The sequence below is a fragment of the Aythya marila genome (assembly GCF_965140915.1).
Source record: "Aythya marila genome assembly, chromosome: 4".
NCBI lineage: Eukaryota > Metazoa > Chordata > Aves > Anseriformes > Anatidae > Aythya > Aythya marila.
Window position 1 is genome coordinate 73,965,370 of NC_139045.1, and position 20,666 is coordinate 73,986,035.

Genomic DNA, 20,666 nt, shown 5'->3' on the forward strand with positions numbered 1-20,666 from the left:
CCGTAAACAGCTCTGCAAATGCAAGAAAAACCTTCACAGAAACAAAGAGACAGTACCTACAGATGAGATGTACTGTGTGTAACCACGGCAGGCTGCGAGCTCAGAAGGTCACTCGTGAACTAGAGCGGGGAGGTCAGGATCAGGAGAGCCCCGCTGCCCAAACTGCAAACTCCTCATCATGGGGAAAGCCTTGGTGATAGCAGCTGGCAAGGACCTTCACCCTCCGATGGAGAGGCGCTGTGCTGGGCCAGCTGGTGAACATCCCAGGGATCTTTTCCTTGGGGAATAGACGTGCTAGAAAAGCATGCGCCCTGTTTTTACAGTGAGTGGAGAGATATAAACCCGTTAAGGAAAGCTTTCGGGACAAAACGTGTTATCTGCGCAGCTGCCAGAATGAAAACGAAGGAATCCATCGTGTCCTGAAGTCTGCATGTGAGAGCCACGTGTGCCTGGCAGGTGCCAGATGCAGCACTGCAGGCGAGAGGCAGCCCCGGCCCGGCCACAGATCTGCAAGGAGGCGACTGAGCAACGCTCGCTGTACAAAAACAAAAAGGGCAACAACAAAAGGTCAGCGAAAAGCAGCAGAAACTAGGAAAATCTCAGTAACGGCAAGAACAATGAAGGATTTCACAGGATCGCCCAGGGAGGATGGGGAAAGCCCATCACGGGAGGCTTTTAAGAAGTGCGTTGGACAAACATCTGCTGGGAAAGTTTAGCTAGATGTGACCCAGCCCTGGGGCAGAAGGTCAGATTAGACAATTTATTAAGGGCCCTTCCGGCCCTGCGGCTCTTCGCTCGTACCAGAAATACGACAGCAGCACACAGCAGCAGCCCCAGAGCACGAGAGCTCTCCGAATTATTTCCTAACATCCCCGTCGCGTATGCCAGAGAAATGAGAGGTGCTGCGAGCAGCAGCTGCCCGTTCCCACGTGCTAACCTCTCGCTCCGTTCCTGGAGGAACGGCACGGAGAGAGCACACGCCACCGGCTCCTCCAGGACACGTGTGTGCAGAGGAGCTGCCCAGCACAGCCCTCCCAGCGAGACAGCTCGCAGCTGAGTGCCTCTCCTGCATCTCACAGCACGGGGACGCTTGTTACCATGACCCCATCTGCATTTTTTCCTCCTGTTTTGCCTCCTTCACACTTCTCCCTGCAGTCAGAGGAGCGCTCTTTTTTTTGTTTTTGTTTTCCCCTGAGGTCATTCTGCTGTTCCTCCTCTTCCTCTGGAATATTTTCACAGTTATCTTCAGGACCGGATCCCTTTCATGTTTCAGGAAGCTGGGAGCAAAACGTCTGTGCTTCTACCAACAAAAAACCCTCACAGATCACCTGCGTGGCGTTACAGACTCCTCTCCCCTCCAGCACTGCCAGGCTGGGAGCCTGGCATGAGAAACCCCACCTGCCTCACCTTTCCATGCAGAAACCCCTCCTTAGCACTTTCCTTTCAGTCCTCCCCAAGATCTACGACCTCCAGTGCTTCCTTCCAGCTTAGCCCAGCAGCCAGCTGCTGAGAGCAAAGCTGGTTTTAGGCAGTGCTCTCACCAAAACTCCAGATCCCCTCCCAGCATCCTACCACGCCGCACGTGGATCCCACCCCAGGGGACAAAAAAGAGCAACGACCCCGTGCTCCGAAGCCCCTTGTCACACACAGGTTCTCTTCCAAGCCCAGGCAGAGGCACCAGATGCTGTTGTACAACCAGAGCAATGGTGCGAGCTCCCCGCCACTATAAAAGAGAGGTTTTAATTTAGTCTGCTGCATTACTGGAAGCGCTGTGTTTCTGCAAGCGTTAATTAATGGCACATAGTGTTCTGGGAGATCAGACAATCCGGGCAGCAGACTGTAAACGGCAAGCCCCAAAGCACTGACCTTTATCTCAGGGTTAGAGCTGGAGCTATCAGCTTCAGCAGCGAGGCAGGGGGGCGTACAAGGCTTTGTCAGTAGGGTGGGATCCCTGCTCGGGATCTCTTGTCCACGGTCACAGCAGCAGACAAGCGAGAAGAGGACCAAGCCCTTCACCAGCCTTCAATTTCTGGAAGCCAGCCGTGAGACCGTGCCCCACCAGGGGTGGAGAGCACTTGTGCAAGAGAGGAAATAAGCAGGCAGAGATAGGACAGCGCAGTGAAAATATCTCGATGCAGTTTCACTGCTCAAGTGCCAGCGTCTTGCAAAATCGGGCTCCTTCCAGCAACTTGTCGAAAGGGTCTGCGCTTGTCGGGAGTTCAACCAAAGGCTCGGCAGACACTTTAATGATGCACGTCTTCCTGGCAGGGTCCTCTGGGACCACAACCACGACCGTGGCCAAAAAAAGAAAATCCTGTTCGAAGAAGATAGGAGATCAAAGCAGGAGGTTACACCTACATCCTGGAACACGCACGCCCGTGGGACTGGGGAATTTTGAATTCCGTTTCAGAATCGGTGGCTGTGTGTCCAGCAGAAACACGAGGAAGTTACACCTGGACGAGGTCTGGAGGAAAAGCCCGAACAGAGGTGTTATAAAGGCAAAGCAAACACTCCTTTCTATGCAACAGCCAGCTTAGGGATAGGCCAGGACTCCCTGCCTAGCTTCCAGCAAGGTGTTTTCTGGACACTTGAGTAGGTATTTCACAACGGAAATGATCCACGCCAAAGCTTTTTCTTCCTTTTCTCTCCTCAAAGTGTGCAAACATCATCATATCCTGTCCAATATTTGAGTCATTCCAAGCATGCCAGCAACCTACGCTGTTAAATGCCATTCAGCTAAATCTGGAGAGCATGCTTTAAAAAAAAAATAATAAAAAAAAAATCCACCATTATGCTGAATAATGAGCTATGAAGAAAAGAATAAATAACTACCCATTGTTCAGAACCGACCTACCTCTCTATTTCATCAGCCCGGAGAACAAACATTTTCTGATTTCTTAACAGGTAGTTCCTGCCTTTGAGCTCAGTGGGTTTAAAAAACAGATCTGAACGAAAGTTTCAAGCCATTAGAAAGACTTTGCAGTTCTTTCAAGAGCTATTAAATAAATGTTTGGGTTTTTTTTTCAACCAAAGACTCCTGAAATCAGCTTTATTTACGTCAGTTCAGCTCTCCGGACTTCCCACAGCGGCGAATCTGCCTGGCTGACTGCAACCTCCAGCCTGCCACCGACCTGCTCCGTGGCCTCCAGCTCCGACCTCCTGCTCCCAAAAGTGAGCTGCAAATCGCCTCCGAGGACGACGTGGGCGAAGGCCCTGAAGACGGAGAGCGCGACAACCGAAGCTCTGTGCGAATCCCTACTCCAGGGCTGCGAGGTCTGTCTCGCTCAGACCCGGCAAGTTCCCAGACGCCACAATTTGGAGGGATCCGAGAGCACTAACAATAGGCGTGTTGTTTCCCCGGGACTTGCAGAAAATCTTAAAGAGCAGCGCAGTCGCAGAGAACCGCTCTGCAACAGCTCGGGGATCAAACTCCAGCGTGAGGAGCAGGGAAAGGTGTTTTGATCCCCTCTTGCTGTTCGTTCCTGCTCATCTCACCACCTTCACGGCCGCCTTCCTCAGTGCCAGAACTCCCTGCTGCTTCCATCCTTACAACCTCCGCGTCTCTGGCCCGAAGAAGTCATAAAAGACAAACTCCAGCGGCACAGAACTGCACTTAAACCAAAAGGCTTAATTGAAATTCACCTAAGAAACACCACTTTTTAAAAATCCACTGAATTTAAAGATCTCCGGAGGAAAAAATGTCACCGATACATCAGGCATTGGACTCGATGATCCTTGTGGACCCCTTCTGACTCAAGATACTCTGTGTTTCTACACATACCATGCATCTGCATCACGTTAGGGCCAGATTCACCCTGCAAAACCCCTGCCTGCTGTGTTCTCTGCAGCCAGGGTGGGCAGCAAAGCACTGCCCCACCACCAGCACTGTCCCTCCAGCCTGCAGTCCTACCCTAGGGCTCCTCACGAGTGCTGGCTCCGGTACCCGACGCCTTTTCTTCCCAAACGATGATCGGAGAGCTCAGCCAAACCCTGGTGGCACAGCCGGGCGTTTTGGCGACGTGATGAGTGTGCTCTGGTCAGGTGAAGGCGAAGAACGTTGCCATGAACTCCTTAAAAAAGCACGCACCCCACACAGCTGAAGAACGAGACTGCTAAAACCGCACTGACGATAGCCTGCTCCAGGAAAGACAACTGCATGTGTCAGGTTAAACCTCAGGAGGCTTTATTACAGGTTGCAGCGGATCCTCGGGAGGTAACACGGAGGAGCTGAACCACACGGGCTCAGCCGAGCACTGGTGCTCAGCCGAGTCCCCAGGAAGTTTGATTTTCTAAGTAGCTCACACTCCCACCCACAGCATTTCTGGAATTTATTCGGAAAATAAAAGGAACCACCGAAACATCGGATTTCAAAAAAGCAAAGATTTGTAACCCCAGCTGCGCGTACCCCAGCGTGCCCTCTGCGCAGAGCAAGGAATACCTGGACGCATCCAAGCCAGCTCCTCGACGGGAGCAGAGGATAACTGGGTGCATCATCACGGCGACTCAGAACTTCCACGTGCCCTCAGCAGGAACGTGACGACATGCTGTGGAAATGGCACGCCGTTTGGGGATGCCACAACTCGTTAGGCAGCTGACTTCTCGGGAGCCCACAACACAAGGGCTCGCTTGCGTTTGTTGATTTGTGGCTACGCTCCTGCCCCCTCCTTACAGAGCAGCCAGCACGCTGACTGTGCAAGGAGATTCGAAACCCAGCTCCCACCTCGCTCACCAGGAGACTACGTTGTGGGTTGCCATCACCCTCCCACCCTACAGATTCATTTCTGCACCAACACAGAGCAGGACAGACCCTTTATCCAGACAGTTCAGCCACTTTCTTGAGAACAAAGAGTTCAAATTCATCGCCACCCACTTCATTTCCAAGAGGTAGCCTTTGTACTTCTTCATTATTTACCACTCTGACACAACTTTTTAGCTTACCAACAGAAGCAAACAACTCAGTTATTTAATTTTCATAGGCTTGACTTCATTAACTTCTAGACAGGACTGATGCTTGTAGCCACTGGGAAAGGGTATTTCTACATTTTTCCATTTTCTGGTCGGTTAATTATGGTTACTGAGGGAAGGAGACAGCAGTTAGAGTTGTGAAATACAACGGGCTGTATTTTAATACTTGTCAAAGGCACAGAGAAAATAATTTCTGTTTCTTCTCAGTACAACCCAATCACACAAAGTAAATCTACATACTTCAGAAGTCAGCATTGCCATTCTCCTTAGACCTTCGTTTGGGCCAGCAGGAAATTAAATGAAGAGCCCTAGATTTCATTAGAAGGGATTATTTTTCTCTGGGAAGACAGTCACAAAAACCATGAAGCGCTATAACCCAGTCCCCGGGGTTTAAAGGAAACGCTGCTCCACTTCCACAGTAAGCAGCAGGAACACACGACGTGTAGGAATACCCCTCCAGATTTCAAAGGCAGAAGCCTACTACACATTGCAAAAACCCCAAATCATGCTACCAGCAGTGGAGGCTGAAGTAGACACGAGTATTAAGAGTAGGATCCACACCTTTTAGACCAAAGTGTCCTGTAGGGAGCCCATAAACTGCATCCTTCTGCTTATGAGGACGTAGCTTTTCAAACTCTGCCTCAACTTCTCCATGCCCACCAGGTTGCCTGAGATTTCACCACCACAGGAAAAGATGTGTTGCAAAGACTCCACCGTCAACTTGTGACAGCTCTCTGACACATCTTGGTGGGAAAGACACAGCAGAGATTTTTTTGGAAGAGGCACAGCCCTTCAAGTGAAAACCACAGAGGGTTTTCAGCAGCAGAAGAGGCGAGGGCAGGGGCTCCCAGGACACATGCTGTGTGTTTCTGGTGCTCCAGCAACACACCCCACTGTTTCAAGAAAGTGTGGCACAGAACAGTCCAGCTTGGGCTCTGCTGAGCCCAAGGATTCAGAAGGATTACAAAAGACAACAGTGCCCAAGATCAGCTGCCATTTTCGGGACTTAAAGACCCGGATCTCCAGGCAATTTCCACACACAGTTGGGCCAAAATACCAGCTCGTTGCTCCTCTGACCCCAAAGATGCCCATGTAAATACTTGAGCAGCGATGCAACGATTCAGATCCAGGCACTAAGTCAGACCGAAGACTGTCCTTTTTTTTTTTTTTGCCAGCTCAGTATTTGTCTGTATCTGTTTCCCACTCCACAAAGGGCAGAACAGGGGGACAAGGAAAAAATCAGGTTTTGTCTTTCTTAGAGGCTAAACCAGCCGAAACTATGAACCTTGCTACTCACTGAAAAGCACCACACATCTGTTCCACAGGAGTGCCACAAAAGATTAGCTCGTGTTCAGCTAACAGTTTGAAAAGGGAAAAGGACCTAGGAGAGCAAAATGTTATCAGTAAGTCAATAAGGCAACATCTGTAAAAGACTGTAAAACACACAGCATTCTTCCACAGGGCAGTAATACTCACAGGCTGGTTCCGTGTCCTCCCCTAAACCTGCCTCGTAACTCCGGGAACCCGACTGTGTCATAGGGGCTGAGGGAAAAGGGATCAGCAGGGTGAGCTGAGGACAGAGCCCTGGACACAACTCTGTTTGTGCAGGATCGCGAAGTGGATGTGTATTAGCTGATACATACGGTTTCGCTTTTACATAAAGCTCGTGTTTGCATCTAATACAGCAGGGTAATTACAGCTGGCCTCAGCCCTCTCTTTACATTGGACTTTAAACTGATTTTGAAGCAGCGTGCCTATAGAATAAGGACGGGATTTTTTGGAGCGCTCAGACAGCAAGGATCAAGCGGAGCAGCTGCATTGCTGGGATGAAGGATGTCAACTGCTCAAAAGCTTTGCTTTGAGGCCAGGTTTGGTGACAACTGCCTTCACACATTTCACTACTGCCTTCACACATTTCACTACTACGTGTCCAGGGCTAATCCCTGCTCCACCACAGCGACCTGACAGATCCCCAGGCGTCGATGGACATGCCCGAAAACACCGGACCTTAACAGACTGCCCCCGGTAGCGTAACAGCTCCGTGTAAAGACGGCACACGGCACATCGGTGGGCTGTGAGCCTTCGTGGCTCATGATTTTACAGCGAGATGTCAGCTCGCCCTGCCTTCCCCACCGAACCTTCGCTCGCCTGTCATCGCCTCAGCCGCCGAGGCAGGGGAAGCAGAGGCATGGAGCGACACGGATCCCGTGCAGGCTGTCCGCTGACATAAACACACAGGGGAAAGAAAGATGAAAAGAAGAAGAAGAAGAAGAAGAAGACAAGAAAGACACCTCTGAGGGATGCTCTGCCACTTGTCCCAGCCCCGCGCCCCCAACCTGCTTCCCCTCAGCCTCCCCAAAAGGGGGCTAAAGCCGCCCCCCCCTCGCCGCCTCCTGCCCACCTCAGCACATTTTGGGGGCTTTTTGGGGAGCAAAGGGGGGGGTGAAACAGGCCGGGGGCCGTGCTCTGTCCCCCTCCGGGGCTACCTCAGCCGCGGGGGGCTACCCCCGGAGGGGAGCAGCGGGGCCGGGCAGCGGCCCCAACCCCAAAGGGGAGCCCCCGAGGCCGGAGGGGAGCCTCCCGCTGAGGGCGGAGGGGCTCGGGTACCTCTCTCAGCGGTGAGCGGAGGGGACGGGGGTCTCGCCGGCCGCCCTCGGTCGCCTCAGCGCCTGGCTCCCCTCCCCGCTTGTCGCTGCTCCCGGCGCGGCTGCGGTGGCGGCGGCGGCTCCTGGCACTGCGAGGCGAGAACCAGCGGCGGCCTGTTTTCCAGCCGCCTCCCCTTCGGCCCGCCCCGGCTCCGCCTCGAGGATCCCCCCCTTCTCCTCCCCGTTCCTCCTCCTCCTCCTCCTCCATCTCCTCCTTCGGCTCCTCCTCCGGCTCCTCCTCTCGCCCCCACACGGGGCGCCGCGCTCCCCGGCTGTGGTGTGAGGTGAAGGACCCTCAACGCCATCGCCCCCGTGCCCCCAAAGTGCTCCTCTCCACGTTTCAAATCACGGAAAGCCGCCCCAAAAAGCCCCAAACTGGCCCTAACAGGTGTCACCCCGGCGTGGCCAAGCCCTCACACAAAACGCAAACGCCCTCCCCGAGTCAGCGTGCTGGCACGACCCCGCTGTCGTCACCCCAAAATGTCACCCCAAACGCCTCCCGTAGCCAAATCCCAACTGAGTGATGGTATCTGGCTCCCGAAATCGCCTCCGGTCCCTCCTGCCAACCTGGAAGCACGGCTTTCCCCAAATCTCCCTAGTTAGCCCCAATTACGGCTCTCCAAAGTGCCACACTTCCACCTGGGCAAGCCTTCCCATCTCATTCCTGCACAGCATAAATATAAATAATAAACAAATAAATAACTTTCTGCAGCTTTCTGACACTCGGATACAAACAGAACTCAGCCTGGAAACAAACCCACAGGACCTAAAGCACCGTCCCTACCTGCCAAAACACGACTACGTGACGTCCCTTGAAAGCATCCAGCAGCTTGCACAGGCCAAGAAAACTCGCATCGGTCTCAAATTTATTGCAACCTACAGCCCCGTGCTGCAAATTGCTTCGAAAAGTCAAATGGGGTCTAATAAATCTCTGTGTAATGCTTTAGGGCAGGCCTGGTACCTGGGTAAAGGACTGCGCTGGGAATCACAACATTAACCCACAGCGCCCCTCAGAGATACCATGGAGGCTGCTACGAGATAGATATCCTAAAAACTAACCTCAGGGCACAAACCTTCATGATACGGACCTGTCCCAAAGGTAGGGGAAAGTGAAAACCTCGTTAGGGTTTAACAAGCCAGGAGGCAGCACTCAGAGCCCCATAACAGCCCGCCCGGTGACAGGGCTGTCCTGCTTCTGAATTTGATGGCTGTCGTGCAGCTGCAAATAGATGGTAAAAGTCTGTTTCCAGGAGGCAGCCCTGTAAACAGCACATTTTTTATTAAATTAGAGTCCCTCCCTGAAAAAGTTTATAGGAAGGAACGTGTAACACAGAGAATGAGGATCCCCCGGTAGAGCTGAACGGCTCAGGTGTCCCCCGGTGTCCCCATCAAATGCTGGCTGCATGGCAGGGGTGGTCTTAAAAAAAGATTGTTTTAGGGCGGGAACAGTTGTGTCTGCACATCGCCTCCGAGCATTTTAAGGTTTGTACACCATTCATCTGCCTGCCTGAGGTTCACACCTGCAGACAGCCAAAACATCTGGATGAAAAAAAAAAAAAAAAAAAGCAAAAAAAAAAAAAAAAAAAAAAAAAAAAAAAAGCAGCAACAATATGGGACCTGGCTTTCCCAGCTTCAACCAAATATTAAATAGGAACTGTGCAAACTTTGCCATTTCATGTGTACTGTGGTTGTGGGTGGGCCTTTTCCTTCCAGACCTTGCATTCTTATCACTGCCCGTACTGATATCTGTAACTGATATCCGCAAAGCATCTTAAAGCACACAGATGGGGAAACTTTGGTGGTATTCGACTGCCGGTGTAGGACAACAGGCATCCCATGGCCACGGGCTGTTTTCCTACATTTGAAATGTGATTTCTGAGCCTGCAAGCCCAAAGGATGGCTGTCCCCAGCCTGCACACCCACACTGGGTGCTGATGGAGGAGAGGCAGCAGCTCTGCTCTCGTTCATACCCCGTGGCATGGGGTCTCCACCAAGCCTACAGATGGAAGCAGAGCTTTGCAAATTAAAGGACTTGAGGGAAGTGAGCCATCTCCCTGTTTAAACCAGCTATATCTGGAAGGGGAAGAATTGGCAACGAGGTTGATTGTGTTGGCTGGAAAGAGCAGCCTCTCCCACAGGACCGGAGAGAGTCTGAGATGACGAGGAAATAGGGTCAGTTTGATGGTCCAGCTTGGAGCTGCCTCTCTGGAAGGGGACGGGGAGGAAGCCAGGATTTCCTCAAAGCAATACCTGCCCTGGGGGGCTGTCTCCTACCAGGGCTGTGCCTCTTCATAGCCAAAGAGAAGCCACGGCGAAGAACAGAGCGGTGCTCCCTGTTCCCACAGAGAAGCTGACCCATGAGAGATGCTAGTCATCCAGCAGCTGGGAAAGCTGGCGAGCCAATTCCTACTGAATGGCACTTCTATTTCCTCCACAGCAAATAAACAACCCTGCTCCAGGACTGCAGTAGCTTTCAGCTCACTTGGCTGCAATTTGAAGGATTTGAACTAAATCTAGAAAGCTCGGAGTAGCTGGGGTCCCCTGGGCTCTACCCTCTTTCTCCGGTTTTAATTTTGGCAACACAGCCCAGCCAGCTCGAGAGCCCTCGACACGTTTGCAAGACATTTAGAGGATGCGTAGAAATGCAATTACCTGTGGGGAAATAAAGATAAAACGTATTGCAAGCACATATTTAATGCAGTGTTCGGTGCATTAAGAACAAAGAGTTAATAGGTACGGGTGATGCATGGCTGATTCAGACAGCAGTTCCTTTGAAATTTGATGAAATCATAAAACAAGGACGTTTTGTGCCTCTGAAATTTGCTTTTCTTAGCTTGTGGTCTGCGAACAGCTGGCCTTCAAGGTAAATAAGGCATCTTTCCCGGGAAGAACCCACGAGCTGCAGGTTCGTGAATGAAATGCGAAGTGAATGACGAATGTCCAGAGAGCATAACCCAAAAGCTAGGGAGAAATATCTCCTTGTGCAACACACCTGAGGAGACTGCCAAGAGCTCCAAGCCACAGAACTAATCCACATAAAGCAGGAGAAGGGAACTGCCTGGAAGGTTTCTTTCTGGAAGGTTTTTTCTGCACTACAGCAAGGCTCTGGGGGTGGCCAGAAATAGCTCAGGTCCTCACACACACTTTCAAAGGGGGAAGGAGGATAGCAAACTAATCAGGACAGATCACGGTGGGCCTGGAGGGGTACCTGGACACGGTATTAACCTGTCCTTCTGGGTTTAGGGGTGTTTGAAGTCTTGTCAAGGGGATCTCTTGGCTGGATTGATCCTTTTTGTTCTGCCAAGCAAAATAATGATGCAAAGCCATTAAGCGACTGTCCTCCAGATTCCCCTTGAGCAACATAATGCCACATTCCTAGAACTGTCAGGCGAGATGAGGATCAAGCATGGCACAAAGCTTTTCTAGGAAAAATAAAGATCCAGCTGCCTGTAAAAGAGAGCAGGAGGGGAGATGAAAAGCAGGCAGCACTCGGGACTCCTCGGTGCTCCAAAACACTGCATTCCTGACATTCAACAGACAAAACCTTCTCCTCTTACCGTCTTCACACAGCGTGTTGTGTTTTTTTTTTATCCACAGATTTAAAAGGTTGGCGAAACACAAGTTTGGCACCTGCTCATGCCTTTGAGGGATTCACTCATGCACTGATGTCCCCGTTTAACTCATAAGCAGATATACGTAGCACAGAACAGGGCTCCTCTGATTTCCTAATCAAGGAATCATTGTGGTGTTGAAGCTGGGTGCTGCCTTTGGCTTCAAGGCAACTCGTGTTCCCCCGAGCAGTCCGTTAAGCACGGGTTGGAAATGCCCGTGTTAAATAATCCCATTACAGCAATCCCAAACAGCCCAGCTGAGTTTTCCATCCTCCGCACAGCTTGCTACGGAGGGACGAATCCATTTTACCTGCTCCAGGCAAAGCAGGCGAGGCAAACTCACCGACGGGGCTCAGGTTTAATCCTTTATCATCTCTCCATCCGCACGCAATACGGAATTTCCATGATTCATTCACCCAGCGGAGGGACACTGCAGTCGGCACACAAAAACACCCATTCCCAGGAGAAAAAAGCAAAACCCCATCCGGCACAGGAGAGAGAAACAGGCTAACATAAATAAAAAAAATCCCGCTAGATGTTTTAGCTGAAGAAAGGCTGCTGATCATAAACACGATGGGGAAGGGCAAAGATCAAACAGCATCACTTCTTGTCAATGTTTTTCCCCTTCTCCTCGCAATCCTCTGATAATAATTCAATAAAAGGTTTTACCAAGACTACAAAGGGGATCCGAAAGCCCCGCAGCCTCCCTTTGAAAGAATATTCTGGCGATAGTCATTTTCCAAAGCTGCTTCAGAGAGCCTGCCCTTTGCTAAAAAGCTTTGTGACCTTCCAGTCGTTCCAGCACAGCTACAGAAATTCAGAGCAGTGAATAATCGTGACGCCTGCTGCTCACTCATCGTTTGACAAGCTGACGGGGAGATCCATCATAAACACGTCCCTGCGACGACCAACAATCCCCAATAACCATCCAGCTCACCTCTACAGCGAGACACACAACAAGCCCAGGTGAGAAGGACAACTCCTGAAATTCCCTTGACACGAAAGGTTTTTTCTTCCTTCTGTATTCCCTTCTAAGAAGGTGATTTCCAGGACGATGCAGCTCCAACAATAATTTCTTCTAATAACCCGACAGCTGTTGTCTCTAACACTTATCTACACAGTTTCTTGGAAGAATATAGCTGCTGAGAAACGCATCTGATCTCAACAACGGCAGAAGTAATCTCTGGGCAATCTCCATTGTAATCCTCGATAAATGGTTGCAGGCAGCGTGCACTGAATGCCAGCGATGTGTCGCTCTTTCTAGCTTGCATCTATCAAGCTTCAAGTCCCAAATATTTGTTCGTACCACGACTTCTTTCTGATTAAATTTAAAAACCCTGTGCGATTCCATTTCTGCAAGTTCTCCTGGCTAAAGTAACCCTTTGGTTTCATTTCTAGGAGGGAAGTTGGAAGTATTTCTGCAGGAGCCCTGCTTTATGTGGGCTGCACAAGTCCTGTGAGACATCCCGGGACAGCCAGCGTGTTGTCTGTGCATACCAAAGGGGGGATACACAGGAGATGCATCCTTCCCGCACCTTCAGTCCCCACCATCGTTGGGTGAGCCACGCTTCTGCCTTGCAGGATTTTATTATAGACTCTTTTCCCTCGCATCCTGCCGCAAAACCTGGAGAAAGTTATTTTCAAGAGACGCCGGGACGGACAGCAGTGCCCCAGCCACAGCACAGGGCAGCTGCTTTGGGGAAAGAAAGGAAAAAAAAAAAAAAAAAAAAAAAAAAACAAAACAAAAAAAAAAAAACAGGCAGAAAAATGGGTCTGACAAGGAACAGAACAACTTTCCTGGGTCAAAGGTCTATCCAGGGCAGTATGCTGCCTCCACATGGGGAAGAATAAGACTCGCCCCTCTCTGATCTCAGTTATTTTCTGCTCATGGACTTCATAATAGATATTTTTGAGATATTTTCTCTGTATTTAGAAACTTCCTTTGGAATTTGCTTTCGTGAGCCTGTCTGTGCTCCTCCTTTACCAACCTGAGGCCCTGCAGCAAGGAGCTCCGCCGAGGAGCCGTATCTTTTATGGTGTTAGCGATACGGTGAACCATAACTTTTATTGGTATTAAGCCACACACCTTTGGTTTGCTCAGAGCTTGCGAGCTTCATTCAATGACCTCATGGTCTTGGATAACACAGCAAATAGTTGACTTGTCTCCAAGCCTTCCGTGATATTGTAATCCTCTGGAAAACCCCTCTTAAGTAATTTCCAGGAGAGTCCTAGCTCTGTGCCTTCTTATGGAAGCAGATACAGACCTCAACTCTGCTTTGCAACCAGTTCAGCCTCACTTGCATGAAACTGTAATAACTCGAGCTGTTCTGAACACCGAGAGTCCAGGAAATGAAAATTTGGCGGGTGCAAAGGAAGAGGATTGGATGTGGAAATGTGGGAGGAGGCTCTGCTGGTGATAACAACGCGGCGCATCTCGCAGCAGGTAGCAGAGGGAGGCACAAGCAACAGCAACTGCGGTGAGAACAGCGGAAAAAATGCAAACAAGTCCTGCAAGACTCATTTTGGACCAAGCAGCAGCAGCACTGCCAGGCTCTCTGCTTTGGATGCTCCCCCTTAAAGGCCGAGGGCAGATACCTGCACAAGCCAGCGAACCGTCCGCCGAGTCCTCCTGCCCTCGCCACCGTTTCCATCCCGTTTTCAGTCCCCACGTCTCCTCCTGCACCTCGTCCAAGGCAGGAACATCCCAGGAAGGGTCCTGCTGTCTGCTGAGCCTCGCTGTCTGCCCGTGCCTGTCTCGGCTCCTGACCACGCCAGGGTTGCAAGCCTCCCGGGACAGAGGCTGCCTTTGTCTGCCGCACGTGTGCGCTGCCAAGTGCAGCGGGCTGTCCTGGTACTGCCTTCCCTAAAAATAGCTTGCCCCCTGGGTAACCTGCAGTCTTTAAAAGACACAGGTCTGGGTGGTAAGGCTTAAAAGTCGGGAGCAAAGTCGGGATTGCAAAGTCAGGAGCAAAGGCTCTGCTGGGGTGAGGAGAAATGCTCCGAAAATTAGGCTAAGGAGTAGAACGGAGAAGGAAATACAGCACCCACGGGCAACAGGAGGAACTAGTGCCAAGGGGCCTGGGGAGCAAGCGTTGTGCATAACCTGCACACAGACATAACACGACAACTGCTGAGCCACGGGGATTTCGTTACAGACAGCCTCCAAGTTCTGTGCATGAAGATACAGCCCCAGGAGTAATCTGAAAGCACAATGGCGCACCTAAATCATCCGAAAAAAAGCACTCGGATTTATCTCCTTCTTTACGTAAGGGCACATATTTTGGATACGAAACGTATCCAGGTCGCATTTTACCCTTCCACGACTCGCAACGTATCCGTTTACACTTTCACATTTCATTTTAATAACTGGGGAGTCCAGCGAGCCCGACTGACAGGCTGGTTCCCAGGGAAACATGAGCGACTTATTTCTCTTAAATAGCAGGCGCAAATGTTTCCTGCGTTAGAGCGGGCAGCCTGCTGTGACATTCAGATCGCTAGGGCGTAATTCCTCAAAGGACAGAATGTGTTTGGCTCCGAGGTGGGCAAGGAGGACAGCACACGGCAGGAAGGTGGGCAGAGCTGGTGACCGGCACCGGCAGGAGGCTGGCACCCAAATGCAATTTTTGGAAAGAGCCTTCTGGTCCCAGACCGCAAAGGAAGGGCGAAACAAGACATAACAAGACCTGGTAAAATTACCCGGTGCTGCTGGGAGAGAAACAGAAGGGAAGTTGTAATAGCAAGCAGTCAAAAATCTCAGTCAAAATGTTAGGCTGGCTGCCTGGTGCTTAGGGACACACAAAGAGCATAAAAACTGCCACATTTTTCTGGCCCAGGGGCTGTCTGGCTTGGAAAATTGCTTTGTTGGGTCCAGGTTTGGTTGGGAAGGGGTTGGGAGAAGAAATGAAAGGCAAAGCTGCGCATCCAGGCTGTTTGCTGGCGGTGCTGGGACACATCTGAGCTTAGGACCTGCTGAGCCCGATGGGATTTGGCTTCTCTCTCCTCCAAACCCTTCCCCATTCTCCTCTTGAAGCTCACAGGGCCCACAAGAGCCTTCAGCAAGAAAGCTCAGCCACCCAGTGCTCGAGGAGTCATCTCCTTCGGTTTTCTCGGAGCCTGTACCCCAGGAACATCACGTGCTGGCACCTTGGCCTCGTGGTGTCTCACCGCCCCATCCCTGGCACTCAGGATTTTCCACAAGTCCCTCCAGTACCCAAAACCACATTCAGCTTTCACTTATCTCCCCTGAGCCCGTATCCGAGCTGTTTATCAGCAAGCAGGTGACAACTTGGCCTCCCGACAATAATTTCTGCCTCCCTCGTGCAATTTGTGTTTTGTTAATAAAATAATTAAAAAAAAAAAAGTTCTTCATGCCAAAGTTTCCAGGTGCCCCATGTGCTGTTACCGGGACGCTGAGCAAACAGCCGACAAACATCATCCCCTGGCTTTGTTCTGCCAGCTGGAAACCTCAGGTCATCCTGCACCCGGGCACAGCCACGGATAAATCCTCAGGAGGAGGCGACACACAGCTGAGCAAAATGCTCTACGGGCACCGCCGCCGTCTCAAAAAGGCTACCAAGAAGAGGCCTGGATTATTTTTTTTTGTTGTTTTTACAGACTGGCTGGAGGTTTTTAGCTCACAGAGGAAGAGTTTCTGTGAATAGGTCTCTGTCTCTGTCCGTGCAAGTGACTCAGCTCCACAAACAGCACCGCTGATTCACTGCTCCTGGGTGCCAGCTGTGGCTGGTGCCCCACGTGGTGCGGAGTCTCTTCCTCACCAGGAAGCCTTGCAAAATGACAAAATCCGTGTGATTCAGGGCTATGGGTGGCAGGTCTCCCATGGGGGTGCCCGCCCCGGATCTCCCTTCCCCAGGCAGCCCTCTCTGTCCCGTTTCATTCAGCTGCCCACGCTGGCCCAGGTGGTGCCCGGCACGGTGGAAAATCTGCGCTGGGCTGGGATGCAAACACCCAACCGAGAGAGGAATTCACTCAAACTGCAGAATTCAAACCAGCTCCCTGAACTTTCCATGAACATTAAAAAAAAAAAGAAAAGAAAAAAGGTTACCGAAAGGAAATGAAAGGGGCCAAACATCAAAGGTGAAGGATGGTCCTTCGTGGGCTTGTGGAATTTCTTGCTCACGGACACACAGCCCAGGCTGTGCCTCCCAGCCCAGCTCCCATCGGAAAGGTCTCCTCTCAGGTCATTTAAAAAGTTGAAACGAGAGGTGATGCAGCCTGAGAAAGGGTAAGAGAGCGTTGAAAATGCCTTTCCTCTTTTCTGCATTCAGGCCAAATTCCCAAATCTCCAGCAGCTCGCAGTGTCTCTGTGTTCCACGTTTCTGAACCCTGCAGACACTTTCCATGCAAAAGGAGAAAAGTTGTCTCAAAATAACGCTGTTCCTACTCAAACATCAATCTTTGGGAATAAAAGAGACTGTTTGATGTTACGAGGACGTTAAGCCCAGCTGTTTTCCTAAAAGCAAAGGGTCCTTTTCACCTTTTCCTATTGCTGCTGTACCTAAGGGCTACCGTGGGATCCCTCCTCCCGAGGTGCTGAGCAGACCCCAGAACTGACCCTATACAGAAAATCCACGTCCAATTTTTCCCTCTGACCGCCCAGGTGGTGTAATTAAACTCATCTCAGGGCCAAAGCCCATCCCGAGGAGCAGAGGACCACCCTGAGCCCATGCAAACACCACCAGGTTTCCTTATCTCCCGGCGCCTGCCTTCCCCCGCTGCCGCTCGGCGCTATCAGCGCCCGTCCAGTTTCACCAGGCAGTGCGATACGCAGAAGCAAAACCGTATAAAAAAAAGCACAAACAGGCATAACTTTCAACTTTTTTTCAGCCTCCTACGAGGAGGACGAGCCCCTCCTGTGCGTGATTCCCCCTGCAGACAGCATCCCTACGTCTCCGAGCTACCTCCAGCTGCTGGTGCCCGGGGCTGGGAGCGGCTCCCGGGTCCCTTTAAATCCTTTGTTGTGCTTGCACAAGTGGAAAACAGCGCCTATAAAAAAATCCCCCTCTGTTTGCCAAGCCGTGTGTAGAGATTATGAATCATTAAATGGCAGCCACGTGTCAGCAAAAGTAGCAGGAAGTGTCTTGTGTTTGACCTTTATTTGTAATAGCAAGAGCGCTTCGCAGCGTATAGCTACGATGAGCTAATTGTCCTGGCTCACCAAGAAACATCAGATCAATTGCCTGCACAGGAAGTTTTTTTCCATTAATATATACATATATGGCTAATAGCTGTTTTTTTCCATTTATATACGTATATATGGGTAAGAGTTAGGAGGCTGGGAGGAATCTGAGAAAGGCCTTTTGGTCTGTTCCTTCCGTGTGTTGGGAAGTCGGAGGACTTCTGTGTTTTTTCTTTTTTTCCCCTGGGATCCCGATGGGATGGGGCACCTGACATGGAGACCCCTTGACAAACCTGGTGGTGGATCTGCTGGCACCCCTCCGTGTGTGCCAATAATCCCTTATTTCACAGGATGGAGCTGCGAGTTGGGGATGCGACCAGGTGCCAAACCCTCTCCTTGCCATAGGCAGGTAATTTGAAACACATGCCGAGTTTTTACTCAATCCCACACATCAGAGAGTGCTCCTGAACCACGACAGAGTAGCTCCAGGCTCCTCGCCAGGCTTTGTGCCATACAACCAGCAGAACCCTACAGCTGGGTGGTGATACGGGACAAATCGATGTCCCCGATGTCCTCACTATATTGGGATCCTCTCTGTTAGCCCTAAGCAGGGATAAGTCCCCATCCCTCACCCGGTGTCCATCCCGTGCCAAGCACTGCCACAACCCCACTGACCAGCTGGGTAACGTCAACCTGGGCAGCCTTTCACCCTTTTTGTAATTAAGGCTCTTCTAATCAGATAGAGGTCTCCATTCTGCTTCAGATGTGGGTCAGGGATGCGAGAACACCTTGTTGCCTTCCCTCCACCCCTGGCTCTCCCCGTCCGGTCAAACCAACTGGACAAGGAGCTGAGTTCTCGGTGGTGAGGTGCCACTGGCACCTGGGTTGGTGCCGGTCACTCCCAGAGGCGCCGTTTATCAGCTGGATCAGGCCTTCATCACGCTGTCCTCCACAGACTGCCCTTGCCCCTTGTCCCTTATCCCTTGTCCCTTGTCCCTTATCCCTTGTCCCTTGTCCCTTGTCCCTGAAGATTTTGGCAGCTGGGGTGGGGGTTCCCATTCAAAACCAGGAGTGCGAAAATGAATCCAATCCAGAATTCATCTTTTTTACCAGATGCCAGAATGCATCATTTCTGTGCCTTTTATCCCCCTGCGATGTTTTTAGGACGGGGGACATTGCCAGCTCACACCTTGTCATCAGGAGCCTCCTGATCGTCAGCATCCCTCCTGAAGCTCAGCCTTGCACTTACACAGGTAGAGGAGAAACCCAGGTTTCGTGGTGCCACTCCCTTGAATTTTCCAGTCCTCCAGCTTGGTGCTTTATGCTGAGGAGGCAGATAAATGTAAAACTTCAGCCAAATGCCATGTTTGTGGGGAAGAGAAGGGGGAAGGACTCATTTACAGCTTGGAGTGTGTGAGCGATTGCTCCTGGTGCCTCCCTGCCGTCCCTCGAGGAGCGCAGGCAGCATGAATTTTAAACAGGAAAGTTTGCTGTTTGCACAGCAGAGGCGTCTGGCTGGCTTCGTTAACATGAAACATGAACTTCTCCTTTTGTAACGCTCCAGAAACTCTGCAGATTTGGGAGGCCAAAGCAGAACCCAGAGGTCAGCTTCCTAGGCAGATGGCACCAGGGCTTTGCTCTGCTGAGCGATGTCCCCAGGGAAAGAGAAGGGACCCTGCTTGACTCAGCTACTAAGGACACATTGGGTGCAAAAAAACTCTGCAGCATCCTTCTTCCAGGCATGGCTGGAGGCTGAGGGCCTCCTCACCCTCCTAAAATTCACCCTGCCAGGACAGAAGCAGGAGGGGAGCAAGAATAAATAGCTCAAAGTGCAACGGAATCACTAAAAACCCAATGACTTCCCGTGGATTTGTGCTTTGTGCTTGGACCCTGCTACAAGCTGACTGCACATCTGAAAAAAAAACCTTTATCTTCATGACTCTCCTACCATGAAATCCAACGGAAAGTTGGTCAAATGCCTCAAGAAGTGGAAGTAGGGAAGGACAAGATGAAACCACTCGTCTCTTCCGAACGTATGGGGAAGCCCATAGGGTTTTCACGGAGGGTGTGCTTCCTTAGGGGACCGAGGGACAGCTATCCCTGTGGCACAGAGCCTTGGGAACAAGCTCGGGAGAGAATGGGGAGATGAGAACAGGGGCAGAAAGCCAGCGCCTGCAGCCAAGAGCGACAGGTTAGTCAGGTCTGGGGTGAGGTTACACCCAGGAGACGGGCCGGCCGGCGTGACGCAGGGTGTTTGCTCAACATCACCCTGCTCCCAGGCCTGCTCCACACCACGCAGGGCCAGGCAAGCTGCTTGGGAGCTTTCCAGAGCAACATTTTTTTCCCATCAGAACGTGAAACACTGAGCGTTTCACAGAAAAGGCATTGCATTCAGTGAACCTCCGATGGAGCCCAGGCAGGGAGATGTTTCCACTAGGCAAGACGAATTTCCACCACCAGTTCGTGTGATGCCAGAGGACTCGATGAGCTCAGGACTTCTCCAAACTATTTTCTGAGAGCTCCTGGTCATGTAACGGGATAAACTTGGCAGTTCATGGCTCTGGAGCAGCCCATTACAGGTGCAATCCCTGCTCGTGTTATCTCTGGGATGTTGGATTCACTTTTGGGGAACTTAACCCATCAGCCAGGCGGCCAATGGACCCATCAAGCTGAACAGCCTCAGAAGACCTAAACCCAGTCGGGTTGCCTGAGGTCATTGTTCCTTCTTTTACCCCTAGAAATCCCCGCAGCCACCATCTGAAACCAGCAGAGCTCTCATCTCTTTGGGATAGCAGCCTTAAAATTGGCAACCATCACATCACTGCAGTCAGCACTGCCAGGTCCTGGGGTCCACACACAAGTCTGGAAGCAGTTGGACTTGGCACGGCCTCAGATGAAAATGTTATGAGATTTCCAGTTGGAAGGGAAAATACATATTTCTGTAGCCAGCGAGGACACAGATGAAATGTGGCATTTCCCAGGAATTTCTAGTGCTGACAACGTGAACGTGGCAGCCCAGAACCCTTCAAACTCATCTGCTGGCCATGCCTGCCCATGAGATATGGTCCCACCAAGCTACACTGATAACCTGTAGGAGAAATCCACTTTCTTCTGGTCTCAGGGCCAAGAATTAGCAAGTCTGGCCAATAGTTTCGTGGATAGAGATGAAGCACAGGTGAGGGAACCTTGACTCACAGCCATCAGCTGGTTAAAGCCTGGAAATAATACATTTAAGGTGGTCAATGCACAGGTTCTTGCTCTCCTGCAGAGCTCCTGCACCGTGTGTTGGCCTCGGTAGCTCTGCTGTGC

General features: G+C 51.2%; 1 protein-coding gene across 2 annotated transcripts in view; it reads right to left on the reverse strand.

Moving 5' to 3' along the window:
- The window catches only part of SMOX (spermine oxidase), a 55,605-nt gene extending 47,881 nt beyond the window's left edge, over positions 1–7,724 (reverse strand). For both annotated transcript variants that reach the window (XM_082758718.1, XM_082758717.1), the window contains exon 1: positions 7,573–7,724. The gene's annotated coding sequence lies outside the window, so the exon portion shown is untranslated. The remainder of the gene's footprint in view (positions 1–7,572) is intronic.
- Between the last annotated feature and the right edge of the window lie 12,942 nt (positions 7,725–20,666).